Source organism: Apodemus sylvaticus, chromosome 9, assembly GCF_947179515.1.
Source record: "Apodemus sylvaticus chromosome 9, mApoSyl1.1, whole genome shotgun sequence".
Classification (NCBI taxonomy): Eukaryota; Metazoa; Chordata; class Mammalia; order Rodentia; family Muridae; genus Apodemus; species Apodemus sylvaticus.
In genome coordinates this window covers 43862366-43878596 of record NC_067480.1, presented here as the reverse complement: position 1 = coordinate 43878596, position 16231 = coordinate 43862366, and positions in this window count along the sequence as shown.

The following is a 16231-nucleotide window of genomic DNA, read 5'->3' as shown; positions in this document are numbered from 1 at the left end:
TCTCTGAGCCCGGCCTCTGCTGTCCACCTTCCGTCTGGATTCAGGTCTTCCAAACCTCTAGCAAAATGGACCGTTGAGCTCTGCTTAAAAGTTTTAAGGTTTCTTTCTAGCCCATAATTCCATATTACGTATCCAATCCAATTTCCTCATGTGTGGGGAGGGAAGGGCTGTGTACACATGTGTGTGCAAGTGCATATGTATGTGTAGAAGCTGTAAGACAACCCCTATCATTCACCTTTAAAAATGTTTGTGTGTAATGTTGTTTATATGTGCAGTGGGTAAACATATGTTCAGGTGTTTGTGGTGGCTCAAGGTGGACAGCAGTTGTTTTTCTCAGTAGTTCTCCACCTTTCCTTTTTGATAGAGGGTCTCTCATGAAACATGAAGTTCATCAATTTGGCTAAGCTGGCTGGTTCATCCATGAGCTTTCCCCTGTCACAGCCCAGTGAAGTCTCAGGACTAGGGTTACAGATACCTGCTGCCATTACTAGCTTTTCAATAGGTGTTGAAGCTATGAAATCAAACGATCATGCTTTTGTTTTGTGTCGTTTTGTTTGTTTCGAGACAGGGTTTCTCTTCGTAGTCCTGGCTGTCCTGAACTCACCCTGTAGACCAGGCTGGACTCGAACTCAGAAATCTACCTGTCTCTGCCTCCCAAGTGCTGAGGTTAAAGGCTAGAGTCACCACTGCCTGGCATGAGAAATGGCTTAGCAGTTAAGAACACTATCTGTTCTTCTAGAGATCCTGAGTTCAATCCCCAGCAGCCACAGCGTGGCTCATAACCAGAACCTTCTTCTGGCAAGAAGGTATACATGCAGATAGAGTGAGGTCTCATATACATAAAATACGTGATCATGCTTTTAAGAGCAGGCATTTTACAAATGGAATCATCTCTCTAGCCCCACAACTTGAATTTTAGAGAGTGCCCTCAATGTTCTAGATCTCACTGAGTAAGCTTGCCAGTAAGCCCAGAGGTCTGCCTGTCTGTACCTCACTAGTGCTGGGGTTACAAGCTTGCACCACCATGCTCAGCATATTATGTGGATTCTGTGGCTTGAACTCAGGTTCTCATGGCTGCACACCAAGTACTTTACTTATTGAGAATCTAGCCCCACAAACCAATTTCAAAGGCCTTTAAATCACATACTCATGGTTCATAGTGACTCTACCACTGATACCATGTTCTCTATCAGTTATGGTTCTTACCTCTGTGATTAAATACATAGCAAGAAACATAAGGGAGAACGCGATGTATTTGGCTCATTGAAGACAGGCTCCAAAATGGGAGAGAAGGCAAAAGGTAGGAGTAGCTTATGGCTTGGGTATATAAGGCTGATCTTTCTATTCTAGGTTTGTCAAAGACAAGAGAATATGCTAAGGATATATATTATGCTAAACAGTTCTTTTCAGAGAACTCTCCTCAGGTGGAACCAGGATTGCCTTTTTTGTTAGTTATTTTATTTATTTACATTTCAAATGTTATCCCCTTTCCCGGTCTTCCCTCCACAAACCACCTATCTCATTCCCTCTCCCCCTACTTCTATGAGGGTGCTCACCCTCCCACTCACCCACTTTTTTGACCTCGTGGCAGAAGATAATTCCAATATGAGCCATTACATAGCAGAGATGGAGTGTACTGAGAAGATATTTTAATACGGTAAATCACAAAAGGGTTAATGCAGAAAAACTCAAAGAAAGAATAAGACACATCCAGGTGTGGGTGTGGCTTACCAAGGAAGAGTGGTGCTTTCAGGTCTTTACAATAGCTCAAATGTGTTTATAGTAGCCATCTATGTGACTCGACCTTCTGCAGTTACATCTCAAAGTGTTGCTAAGGAAATTAAATAAGACCATAGAGTAGTCCGTAGGGTACATTGGGCAGAATTAAACTGATAACGTAAAGCTCTTAGTCACAAGGGTCACATGGGAAGTTAAGTTGTTTTTACTATATGCAAAAGGTTACAGTCTTTGAGATTCCTGGAAAATTATAGACTTACATATGGGAAAGGAATTCGACCGTGCTTAGACTTGAAACACAGCTTACTGCTATTTTTAATATTCTTATTTGGAACAGCACTGTGCAGGTAACCTTCAACAAATGTTAATTGTGTTAGAATTCTTCATCTTGGAGGCCTCCGTTCCAAGGCGGATGACTTTATTCTCTTTCTACAACCTCTTAACTTCCTCTATCTTTCTTATCCTGCCTTAATATTGTCAACATAGCCTATTTCTATTTGTTACTAAAATATCAAAATGTAAGCAGAGATTCCATTTTTTAGTTTCTAATAAGATCAAGTTCCAGGATTACCCCTATAATTATATTCCCAGGCACTCAAGCCTCAAAGCTTTTCTTTTTCCCTTTCAAGAATGAAATAGTGGAGATAAAGAACTACCAGAGACATTGCTGAACTTGACCTTAGAACTATCGTCATCACACTTAGAACTATCTAGAAGCTTAAAACTTCAATCAGTGTACCAAAGTGAAAAAGATAGCAACAAGAAATGAAAGGCTGAGAAGAGGTGCCCTAGAACAAATACCCATCAAAGCCAAGATCACCAATTCTCACCTCCAAGGCTCAGAGTACTAGAGCGGCTCCTCTCCCCTACACCACCCAGACTCTAGGGCTACCCTGTCTGTATTTCGAAAGCATAACATTAGCTTCACTGGCTCACTGTGGCAAAACCAAAAATGCTTCTGGTCCTCCTCAGCCATTGTATTTTAGGAACCAGATGTTTGTTATTGTTGTGGTTGTTGTTGTTGTTGTTGTTGTTGTCCTTGATGTTCCATTTGTCATCAAACGATATTGTCATCCAAGCTCATGGTCCCCTTTCCATACTTATCATTATACGTGGAGGCAAATACTTAACTAGAATTTACATTCTGACAAAAACGGAAGAGAAGGCAGCTACTGAACCCATTTGTATTCTTTGCCTTTTTTGTATAGGTTAATCTCCAAGAATACAATTTATTTTAAGATATTGGGTTCTTCATACACTAGCTGGACCTAGGCCTCCCTACGCATATGTGGCAGAGGTGAAGCTGGAGGGGGGGGGGGCTATCCCAAAAGCTGTTGTCTGTATACGGGATATGTTCTCCTAGCTGGGCTGCCTTGTCTGGCCTCAGTGGGAGAGGAAGCATCTAGATTCTAAGTGCCTCTGGTAGGAGGATATCCATGGGGGGCATGGGTGGGACATGCTCAGAAAAGAAAGAGAGGGAGGGTGGGAAAGGATTGTGGTGACCAGCAGGAAAGCATAGTGAATAAGTATAAAAATAAAATTAAATTAGATTTAAAGAAAAGAAAATCATTAAATAAAAAAGATTTGATGTTCTTTAGTACTTTCTTAGATAGTCAAGCTCTGACTTCATGTTCATTTTTGGACACTGAGATAATTAATCTTCTGGGCATGTCTGTGAAGGTGTTTCCAGAGAGGTTTATCTGAGGAGGTAAAACCTGCCCCAAATGTGAAGGGCAACAGTTTATGGTTGTCCTCACTAACCTCAAGAGAGGAGCATCAGCAGTGATAATCTCTCTCTGCTTCCTGATTTCAAATGTGATGTGACAGGCCAGCTCACACTTCTGCTGCCATCCCTTTTTGGCCATGATGTCTGTATTCCCTCTTAAACCTTGGGCCTAGTTTAACACTTCCATTCTTAAGTTGCTTTTGGTAAGTGTTGCATCACAATCTAAAAAAAAAATTAAAATTAAATACACACATTGTCTTAATTATTGATCAAAAATACCTGCCCAATTTTATTTATCCATTTCTTGCGTAGTTATGGCTTCCTGTGTTTAGATGGCCGACAAAATATCACCTTACTTTCTCTGAAATTCCATTCCCCTAATCAACTCCATAATCTATATTCTGTTATCACATCACCAAAGAGTCATCAGGGAAGTAAGGTCAGGCCAGGAAGTGAGGGCAGCCTTGGTGTGAGAGATAACAGCTTGTCTAGAGACAAGGAGCCTGGACATTTCATTCATTGATGGGTCTAAATTAGTGACCAGTGCATCTCAGATCCAACCAGAAGAGAACCCTATGACACAGAATTGAAATCAGCAGACTGAAGTCAGTATGTAAGTCAGCCAGGGGGGAAATGGGCTAAAGATGGTCAGAGAGCAACAAGGGATTGTTGGGTTGTTGGGATCAAAGAACAACAAAACGCCTTGTGTGACATAATTACACAGTCCAAATAGGCACAAACTGAAAGAGGTGTGAATAATCCTAGGAATGAACAAGACACCTATTATTCTATATTAGGTATGGTGTTTTGCTTATGTGTGTGTGTGTGTGTGTGTGTGTGTGCGCGCGCGTGCGCGCGCGCGCACGCTTGTATGACGTGTATGATACATATGTGTGAATGTATGTGTGTGTGAGAGACACATAGAGAGACAGACAGACAGACAGACAGAGAGGAGAATCTGACAAGCCAATGCAGGACCTTGCCTATACTAAGTGCTACTCCACTGAAAACTGTTTTTGTTTGGCACTGGAGGTTGAGCTAGGGCTTTGGGCATTATTAGCCCATGCTCCTACTTAGAGTACTCATCTGTGACTGTTCTACAGAAGAATCATAGCAGGTAAACAGATACAGACTCCCATTTAACCCTCAGTGTTAGCTTGCATAATAATTACATAACTTAATATATAATATATTTGACTTATTTTCCTAAGTATTATTACTTTCTCCCAAACCATATGAGCATTGGATATATAATGTCTGTTTATATAGAAATAATTTATAACCATGTGAATTATAATTGTAGTTGTAACAATTATAATTGTAACTTGTCCTGTCTAGTTTTATGTCAACTTTATGTAAAAGCTAGAGACAACTGAAAGGGGTGAGCCTCAATTGAAAAGAAAAATGTCTTCAAGAAATCCAGCTGTAAGGCATTTTCTTAATTAGTGACCAATGTAGGAGGTCCAACCCATTGTGGGTAGTGTCATCCCTGGGCTCGTGGTCCTGGGTTCTATAAGAAAGCAGGCTGAGCGAGCCACTAGAAGCAAGCCAGTAAGCAGCACTCCTCCCTGGCCTGTATCAGCTCCTGCCTCTAGGTTCCTGCCCTCCCTGAGGTCCTGTCCTGTCTTCTTTTGATGATGAACTGAAAGCCTAAGCCAAATAAACCCTTCCCTCTCCAGCTTGCTATTTTGCCATGGTATTTCATCACTGCCATGATAACCTTAACTAGAACATCTATCTACTTGTTTTCTTTTGCATGTCATCTCTTTTTTTTCTTGCCCTCCCTCCCCTCTTCCTTGTCCCTGCTTCCCTCTCTCATTCCTTACCTAGTGCCTTTGTCACCAGGAACTGAACCCAGGGTTTCATGCCTGCTAAACAGCTACTCTGACATGGAGCTAGCACAAGAGGCTCAGGCTAAAATGTTTGGAGTAATTGTGTGCACAACACAATGCTAAGAACTGTCGTCTGGCACTGAGATTGCACCTTCTATAGCTTAGTGGTGGGGTCTGGAAGAATGGCAGAGCAGTTTCACTGGCTCTCGCACCAGTTAGAGAAAAGAATGGAGATATTGTTGGTGCAGTCTTTGCCAAGATTACTGCTGATTACTCTATGTTAAGTGCCCCATTATCCCATTCTACCTTAATGTTGATGTTATTTCTATATAACATAACCACACAGGGGCATGAGGTTAGAGGTAACACTATGTGAGACCTGAGAAAAATACGCATGGAAGTATAGGATATTAGGTATGATTAAGAAATTTCCACAGCCTCCAAAGGCCCCAGGCTTAGTTTGGTTTGGTGCCAGAATATGTCATGTTGACAGCCAACAATCATGGCTTATTTCATTTTTTTTTAAATAGAAGTAAGCCTCCTAGCATACTACACCTGCACGTTACATCACCACACTACCACAGGGGTTTGACTAGCTTCACTTGATTCAAGCCAGTACTCGATATAAAACGCCGGCCGCTGGACTGATCTAATAGGATAAGACAGTCATCTTTGCCTTGGCAGAAGAAGAAACTACGGGGGAAGATGAATTTACTTCTCTCTCTCTTAACCAACTGAGTGATATTCTTAGCTTTATCTTATTAACCTTCTGTCCAATTAGTTCTAAAAGATATTAGGAAACAATTAAGGAAAAATAAATGAAGAGCTAAAATGACAAACAGATTTTCCTAGTTGGTTTTTATTGTGAACTTGAAACAACCAAGAGTCATCTGGGAAGATGGTGTGTCATTTGAGGGTTTGCTTATGTCAGATTGGCCTGTGGCCTGTGACCTGAGAGACTGACTGGTGACAGATGTGGTCAAGCTATCTTCTTGGTTAGTTTATATTGCCAACTTGACACAGTCAAGTGTCACTTGGGAAGAAAGAGTCTCAGTTGAGGGATTGCACAAGTCATTTTGGCCAGTGGCCTTCTCTGTGAGAGACTAACTGATGATTGATGTGGGAAGGACCAGTCCACTGAGGGCAGCACCATCCCTATGCAAGGTTGAGGGAGTATAGTCATTACCAAAAAGTTAGGAGCCAAAAGAAAGAAAATGAATGAATGAAGGGAAGAGTATAGCTACTTTGAGTCTTAGTTAAGGATCATCAGCACAATGCAACTGGGATTAACCCAACCTCACTCAAAGTAATATATTTTGATAAAAATAATAAATTATATTTCATAATCAATATTTTTCATAATCCATTGTTCATGCTGTGATTCACTTTCAAGAATAATCACTTTTATCTTGAGAAAGGAGCCTTGTACTTCAGACTACACTTTTCCTTTCAGGAGTGGCATGCACACTGTTGCCTACCTCACATCTGTTCCATCACCTACCCCTAGAGGGCTGAAGGCACAATGCATGAAAGCACTGGCCACCCAAGACCAATGAATGACCTTATCACAGAGCCCTAGAACCCACATAACAGTCAGATGCAGTAGCACAAGTCGTTGTAACCCCAGTGCGTTCCTACAGGAAAGGAGGCACAATAAGGAGAGCCTTCTGAAGCTGAAGGAGGCCTGTGAACCACCCCTGCAGTGACAGAAACCCTGTCTCAAACAAGGTAGAAAGGCAAGAACCAACACCCAATGGTTGTCTGACATTACATATGTGCTTTGGTATTTGAGTGCCCACACCCACACATTTTACACACAGACACACACACAGACATACACAAACACATACAGACACAGACACGCACACATAGACACATACTCACATAGAGACACACATGCAGACACACACATAAACACACACACACACACACACACTCACACTCACACTCACACTATCTTTTCCAGATTTTAAGTAACCATATGCTTTAAAGAATGATAAACTCTGTCTTATCCTTGGAAACTTCAGTTTATTAAACTTTCTTATATAATTTTTATTCTCCCTGACTGTGATATGTTTTTGGAGGAGACATGTTAAATTGTTGGGCTGGTGGCTTATGAAAGAGAAGTCTTACAATGGAGATGCCATCAAACATCATAGACTCTTGAGTCCATCACAACTGAACTGCCAGTTTTGATAACTCATATTGACTGGAGATTTGATAGGATTTAGAATTACCTTGAAAACAAATCTCTTAAGTGTGTCTGAGGGAGCTTTTGGATTAGATTAATTGAAGTGGGAAGACCCACCCTAACTGAGAGGAGCTAATGTTCCCTGGGCTGAGGCCATGAAGCACATAAAAAAGAAGAAAATGAGCTGAGTACAGGCGTTCCTCTCTCCCTGCTTCCTGGCTGCTCTGCCCGTGTCACGGAATAAGCCACCGGAGGATCTCCCTTCCATGATGGACTATACCATTGAATTGTGAGCCAAGATGAACCCTTTCTCTATAAAGTTGCTTTTGTCTGGTATGCTATCCCAACAATGCATGAAAACCCACCTTTGTGCTTCTTGCTATACAATTATCAGACATGTTTACCAGAGTTTCTGTTTCTTAAAGCAAAGAGTATCCTGAGTGGCATATTAGACAAGCAAAGGGTAAGGGCTGAGAAAGGCAGATTTGATTCAGGTCAAACCCCATGTCAGATATTACGTAGCCCTCATCTTATTGTTATTAGCATAAAAAAGCTGTGAGATTCCTATGTTCCATATTTAAGCCAGGTTTTACTCAAAAGTCCAGACTTTCTGCCCCTTACATAGAATTAGGAATCTTTACTTTAGATTATAACAAGTCACTGAGTGTTGCTTTAGCCTTCACTGATATTACTTCCTATGCTTAAACTATTCTTTTATGAATATCAAATTTCTATAGGGTAATATAGAACTGTGTAGATGAGTCATGAAATAAGGCAGACTGTTCAAACTTTAGCACATTTATTGACCAGATAAAGTACAATAGATTATATAGATACTAGAGTTCCCATTACCATCGATAAAAGACAATAATAGGATCTACCTGCAAATGGGTATTCCAAATAGTACACTAGATAATGCCTGTAAAACACATAGCAAATACCAGGGCCTATTTAGTTGTCACAAATGGGCTCTGTTCATAAAATGTTGCTACTGCAAAATATACAGTCAATTTTTAAAAAAATCATATCATAGTACTTTAGCAGTAGAAAAGAGAGCAGAGATAGAATTCTATGCTGCCCTTGCATTGAGAAGAGAAAGACTATCATTCTAAAAAAATAGCTCAGAGCAATATATAAAAATATATAAATGGTCTTCTTTTGAGTTAAGTTAGACAGCTAAAAAGAATGAATGTACATCCCCTATGATGCTTTTGATAAAAATTACTTATCATTAATGACTAGTTAAGTAAACATTGCCACATAACTGCTTGGGGGAAGGAGGGAAAGCAAGATTAGTTATAAATATATGAGTGGGAAAACTATCCTTACATTCTCCCCTGTCTGAATGGTAACTGTAGTTTTATGTAGTTAAAGGACACTGGACTAGGATTTTTAGAAAAATGCAACTGGAATCCAGTCCTTTCCCCACTATTTATTGGTGCTTTAACTAGGTGAAAGTGGATTGTCATCTTTAAATCTCAATCCTTAAAAGAGTGTGACGATGGTCTCTTGCTTTTCTTGCAGGTTGATTCTAATAAACTATTCCCAAAAGCATTTTGTATAATATAATGTTCAGGAAACATGTAAAGAAAATAAAAATGTTGTTGATCATAAATGGTAGAAACCTCAGATTCTACATTCTGTGACATGTTCTGTATGGCTGTTTCCTTAAAATATTTCCTCATTCCTGATTCTGAGGTGTCAGCAGTCTTCCTGAAACCTTGCTGTACAGCACAGTGCAGGCCATGCACGGCTATAGATTCAACCAGTCTTTTGATGAGGACGATCTTTGAAGGTTTCCTCTCTCTGGAGATGCTCACTACACCCGCGGCAGATGATGGAATACAGCTACAGGCTTAGCACATGCTCCTCAGTTTGAGTCATAGTTGAAAACAATTCAGTCAAGAAACCAGTCAGTCTGTCTGAAAAACAAATGGGTTAGAGAAGAAATGCCAAGATGACTCAGATTCGATTCTGAAAGTCTTTTTAATGGGGGCATTGATTCAGCCTCTGCTGAATATTTACTAAAAATGAAAAATAATATTGGAAATATTCTTCTTTGTGGGCTTGCACACAGCTGTGATGACTGAGAAACACTTCAACTGTGCATACAAAACCCAGAAGTAACAACATCATTCTTGCCTACGATTGTTTCTGTCATCCACAAAGGCATTAAATGAGTTGTTTTCCCGGAAGCCAGAAAGCACTGCAAGTCAGCAAACCAGGCACTACCACTCTGTTCAAGTCCAGAATCCCTTTTGCTCATAGAAAGTGTGATTTAAACACTGGCCCGTGGCCCTAGGCTTGTAAAAAATAAATGACTACAAATTCAGTATGAGGCAAAATGGGAAGGGGCTGTGCAGAAAACTTTTGTGGGCACCTATTTGCATAACTATAAACTCTATACAAGAATAAAACCCAACCAGGAACAAAAGGACATTGTACCAATCGCGGGGGCAAATGGGAGACGCATAAGGTCCAGAAAATACCACAGAAAAGATCAGAAACAATTCCCTCTTCCTCGTTCTTCCCTTCGTAGCCATGCATATGATAACACTAAGACATGTTGCATTGATTAGCTATCTTTCCGTAGACTAAGAACTGGCTGACACATACAAAAGGGCTTAACCAATTTGGGAATGTTACTGTAGTATACAACTAGATTGTAGAAAATATAAATGCCCAGCTTGTCATGTAAGGGACAGGCTGTTTTACTAAGTTGCTGCATACTTTATTATCCCACCTACAGTGAACAGGTTTTTGTGTAGTTTCATGCAGAGACGCATGGCTTATTAATCAACCTAAGGGCAACAGAATCATATATAATTATGTTCCTAACCTGAGTTTTCCTTGACATCCAGACAAGCATCTTTTCTCCAATGTTATTTCTCATCCTTGTTGCCTTTCTCAAATTCATTTGCATAAAACTAATATTTTGTTCCTTTAGTATGTAAAAAATCATTTCAGATGTACTCAGAGACTTTTTCCCTTCATTTAAGTGGCTAAGATGAGTTAACAGCTTTTCTCCAATATTAGTACCTTCTGTTTCTGGTTGAAAGAATCTTTCTTCATCTAGAAGACAAGAGATACTTTATAATTTTCCCCTAAATGTTTTAAATAGTAAACACCTAAGAGCTTAGTGCATCTAGAATTGATTTTTGAGCATGATGTGGTCCCAATCAGTTTTATAATCCACGCTTTGTTATTTTTAAATGTGTGTATGCCTATGTTTATGAGTGTGAATGCCACATGAATGCAGTGGATGCAGACAGAGGTCGGAAGAAGGCATGGAGCTAGAATTCTAAGTAGCTGTGCACTGCCTGTGAATGCTGGGGGTTAAACTTGGGTCCTCTGCAAGAGCACTGAGCCACTGTCCAGCCAGATAGAGTTCTCAAGACAGTGCTTGGCTCAAGTCACACCTAACTGGAGCACGTTCCTCTTTCCTAACTATATCCCAGAGCATTTGAGCAACCCTGCAACTCTCTTCTTGAAGATCTCTTGTTTCCTCCGAGTCATTGCTCCTTGCATGGTCTATCCTCAGCTATCCCTCTTATTAGTCATTCTCTTTGTCTTTAGGGTATTCCTACACCTGTTCTGAGACACCAACATTCTCAATACACAAATATCTACTACTAATTCAGCTAGCTAAATCATTCTTTCCACAATGATATATTTCTGAATATTCTTGTTTGTTTGTTTGCTTGCTTATTGACTACTTTCTGAAGCTCCTGGTCTGGTCTAAATATGAGTAGTGTCTGCAAATATATAATCAGCTAACTCAGGCCATGTGGATTCTGTTTTACTTAACACCTACTATACTTACTATAACTTCTAGGCTGACTATTTCACATTTACATAAAATAGCATGATCCTTTGAGAGTGTCCATTATTCCTCAGTATGAACCCATATTCTCATGGAAGCTTTATTCATTGATTCTCTGATCCTTTTGCATTAGGTAGGCTTCTCTAGAGGAGTAAGATTTATAAAATAAATGTATAGTAAAAAGGGATGTATTAGACTGACTTACATGATATAATCTGCATAGTTCAATGATTGCTGTCTTTCATGCTGAGGAGTCTGAGAACACAGTAGCCACTGAATCCTTAGCTAGTTGTCTCAGCAAGCCCCATGTGATAGGAGAGCATGAAGATTTCCGAGTCAGTGGTCCTCAGTGTACATTTGAATTCTGAAGAAGCTGGGTATTGCTATTAGTGAGTGAATGTAGAAACAATTAGTGGTACTGAGGGAAGGCAGTAAGAAGGTAAATGACCTTCTCAGCAGGATGTGAAGACTGAGGGAAAAAGCAACCCTTGTCCCTAAGACATGTTTTTTGTTTCTTTTGTTGTTGTTGTTGTTGTTTCTGCTCTGCTTCTAGAACTGCTACTAGAAGGTGTTGCTCACAACTGAAGCAGGTCTTCCCACTTTGTGTAATTTGAACACTAAAATCTTTTAGAGTTGCAGTCATCAGTTTACCCCCTTGCTGATTCCACATCCAGTCAAGGGGAAACCAATATTAACCATCATGCCATGTATGGGCAGTTTTAATATCTGGCCCATAGACTTCCTGGACATAAGTTCTTTCATCTTTAAGGATGTCATCTGTCTACTGGCCATGCATTGAATATTTGTGCCCTCACTTCCAACTCATATGTAGGAAACCCTAATACTAAAATGAGGGCATTAAGAGGTATGGTAAATTAGGGAGGATATTAGGTTATGAGGAAGAAAACTTCACACCTGAGATTTATGCTATTATTCAAGGGGGCTAGAAGAGACTTCTTACTTCTTCCTCTATTGAAAAACACAGCTAGAAGATGCTATCTATGTAAAAGAAGGTGATCCCATACCAAACACTGAACCTACATGTATCTTGACTATGGATTTCTCAACATCTAGAACCACAAGAAAGAAATTTCTGTTGTCCATCAAATCACCTACCTTCTAGTTTTGCTGTGTATTTGTTAGAGCAAAAATATTTGCTATACATTTTGCTACAGCAGCCTGTGAAGATTAAGAAAATCACTTTTAAAAAATGTTAATATATTCAACTCTAACAGAACTGAAACCTCCAGGACAGTCAGGAAATCTCTGTGTGTCAACCCTTGCCAGTCACACTGAGTGTCAGACTACAGGTAGATTGGTTGAAGTTATTGGTATTGTGTGCTAAGGTATCCACCTTTGTATGGGACCCGGGTAAGAGAATCACACTCTTTTCTCTGTCTAGTGTATCCCATATGTTCTGTGGCCTTGATTCTCTGTTATAATTTTAACATGCCCATGTGCTACTTTGGTCTCAATTCACACTGATAAATGTACAGGGTGGTACTCTTTCTACTCCCAAGAATAAGTCAAGACTGTCAGTCAGTCTCTGTTGAATGGGCGATGGTAGAAAGATGGTGGTTGTGGGTGCACCCTGGCACTTAGTTGTCCTTCATCTTGAAAACTGAATCAAAAGGTGCATACAAAATGGAGTTTCTAAAGGCAAGGAACACCCTGAAATAACACTGCATTGTATGCCATAAAGTAAGTTGCAGCAGGACCCTGCCTGGTCTCAACAGTCCTAAATATTTTCAACTCAAATCTAAATTTACTAGCTACATCTATTTTTAAACTAAGCATAAAGATTATTTATTCTGTTAAGAATGTTAACCTTAATCCCAGGGCAAAATAGTGCTGGAAAAATATATTTTCACGGCTTCCAATGCTTCCTATATCTCAGTACCACATTTACTGTTGTTGTTTATATTTATTTTCTAACTGACTCTAAGCATTAAGAAGACAGCAATAATATCTGTATTGTTAGTAGCAGAAAGCAAATGCTGAGTACAGGGATTGGTATACAGTAGGAACTTAATAACATTGTTTCATAAATCACTTTCAAGAATAAACACTACAATGGTACCTCTCAATCTTAGCTTAACACCAAAATGTCTACTGTGTGATCTTTTCAATCTATCTTCCAGATAGGTCTGCCTCTTCCGGAAACTCCAGTGCATGCAAACATTATACCCAGTTATGCTGCTAAAACTATGCTGCCTGTTTCTTCTACTCTTATGGAAGTCTCTTTCTCTCAACCTAGTTTACTTCTACTTATGTACCAAGTCTTATGTGAGGAGCAACAATTGGTGTAAATCCTTTTCTAACACCCCCAAACTACTTAAACATCTTCCCTCATTCACAAAGAACACTGGGCATATTTCTAATATGACTTGTTAAAGCATGACCACTATCCTAAACATTAGGATGGGAACCAAGGAGATTTCTCAGTAAGTATGGTGTACATACTTGGTGTACATATGAGGACCTGGACTCAAATCCCCCAGAACCCACAAATAGCTAGGCATAAATATTGTTTCATAGATATGATTCCATGGCTCCTACTTTGATAATGGAGAAAAACAAAAACAAACAAACAAAAAACAAAACAGGAGAATCCCTAGAAGCTCATTGGTCAAGTCTAGAGTGTACAGCAGAAAAAGAGGTGTTTTCTTGGTGTAACAAAATACAAAATGAAGACCAACCCTAAGGTTCTCCTCTGCCCTCCAGATGTGAACAACAGCAGATAGGCTCTCTCTCTCTCTCTCTCTCTCTCTCTCTCTCTCTCTCTCTCTCACACACACACACACACACACACATATACATGCACACTCACACAGACTCACATAAGCATTTCACACACATATACACTTTATATCTTATACACTTTAACACTAGTATCAACCTAATTGCAACATACGATTTGTTAAAATATATAGAAAAAATTTTGACTGAAGATGACTATGAAACATGAAGGTACCACAGGTATGGAGTCAGGAAAACAGGGTATCTTTCTTTGGTGTACACAGGCAATCACAGAGGTGTAACACAACTGTTTTCTGGGTTTTCTTAATTAGATGATGATGAGAGAGAGAGAAAGAGAGACAGAGACAGAGAGACAGAGAGAGACAGAGAGAGGCAGAGAGTACAACCACTTGATGTTTGTAACAAGTGAAAGGTGTGCTTCCTCATATGAACTATTAATTACTGCTCTTGGCAGCTAACAGACCTTCTTCTTAATAGTTGTGAAGATTAAATGAGTTGAAATTCATGAAGTGCCTACAAACAAGGTTGCTACGCAGGTGTTCGTCATACTACAAATCATTATTTTTATTAATCTACCAGACCAGGTATAGTTTTAAAAAGTATATTTTGATTCAAAACAAAAATGATTGTGCAATAGCTCACTTTGTGCAAAAGTGAAATTAGCAATCATTAACATTACAATAGTAAACATTATTTAAGAAGTTAAACCATCCAACCTAGCAGTTGCTGTCAGTCTATTATGGAAAGTAACACAGATTTCTTTTACTACAAAGGCACTCACTCAGTTCATGAAACTTTACCAGCATATTACCATTGGACATAATATCTGCATTTAGGAACCTCAAATACCTTGCTTTTTAAGCTTTCTTCTCTTTCAAAGGCAATAAATTATTGAACCACTTAGGGAAAAAAAAGAACATTTAACTTTCTGTATCTCATCAAACTAGGTAACAATGATGACCATTCCAATGAAAAAGATACTACTTAAGGAAATCAGAAACATAAACATTGGCACCAATACCGTGTCTTCTAATCTAATGCCTTGGCTGAGACCCCTCCTGGGCCAACTGCTCTAGATAACACATCATAGAGGGGCATATGTGTCTAAGCATATGTGGATGAACTCCGAAGAAAATTACAAAAGCATGAGAAAGCATCAGAAAGTTCTAAATTCTTATTTATCTTATGAAATTTGGGCCACCCTATATGGCAAAGTTAAAAATAATTTACTGAAGCTCAGCTCTGAAGACCATGTGGAAAACAGAAACTCCATTTTCTAGTTCCTCTGGGCATCCAGCACCTATCAACTCCACTACCCTCTTCCGGCAGCCATATTTCTAGTAAAGGAGATTCGGGGACTCCTCAAAGAGTTCTTCTTTCTCTTAACAAAATCATTACGTGAGTCTATTCTTATCTGACAATTTTTATTCCTTCTACTGGAATGTCTGGTTTCAAAACTCTCAGACTTAAAAAGACAAACTGAGATAGAAATGAAATGAATCATTTGAACGGAAGTGTCATTTGAAACATTTCTAACATTAATGCCAGAAGTGGAATTCAACAACGAGACTTCCAAAATGTAGGTCTTTCTTAATGCTCTTTAAAAACGAAGCCTAACGAAAGGTAAAATCCTCATTTCCCATGAAAAAGCAATCTCTCCCCAAAATTGAAAGAAGTCGTAGTCTTTTTTTTTTAAAAAGTGTTCATTTATTAAGCATTTTTAAAAGTTTAATCAACATTCTTTGTTTTCTTTTGTCATATACCAGTTAAAATCTTCTCTTTAGAACACACAGTAGAGAATCTGTTTAGAAGTTTTAAATTATTATTGCCCTGGCAAATGGAAGACTCCCCAAAAACGTCCAGATAAGGAAGGAAATCTGACTGAAGTAGCTGAGGTTATGTGACAATGGGACATGCCCAGCTGATGCACAGTACCACCTGGGAAGTGGCATGCTGGGAGGGTCCAGATGCCCCTGGGGTAGGACGCTAGCTTTCTCTGCTAGGCTGGTGTCTTCAAAATCATTTGTTCTTCTCATTTCTCTAGTTCCATGGAAAGTGTGTATAGTGGAATCAGGAACCTGAATTGATTGAAACGTCTCAACTTTTACTAAATTCACCATGCAATGCTGCTAAGATGGGTAGTGTTTTCAATCTCGTGTGTA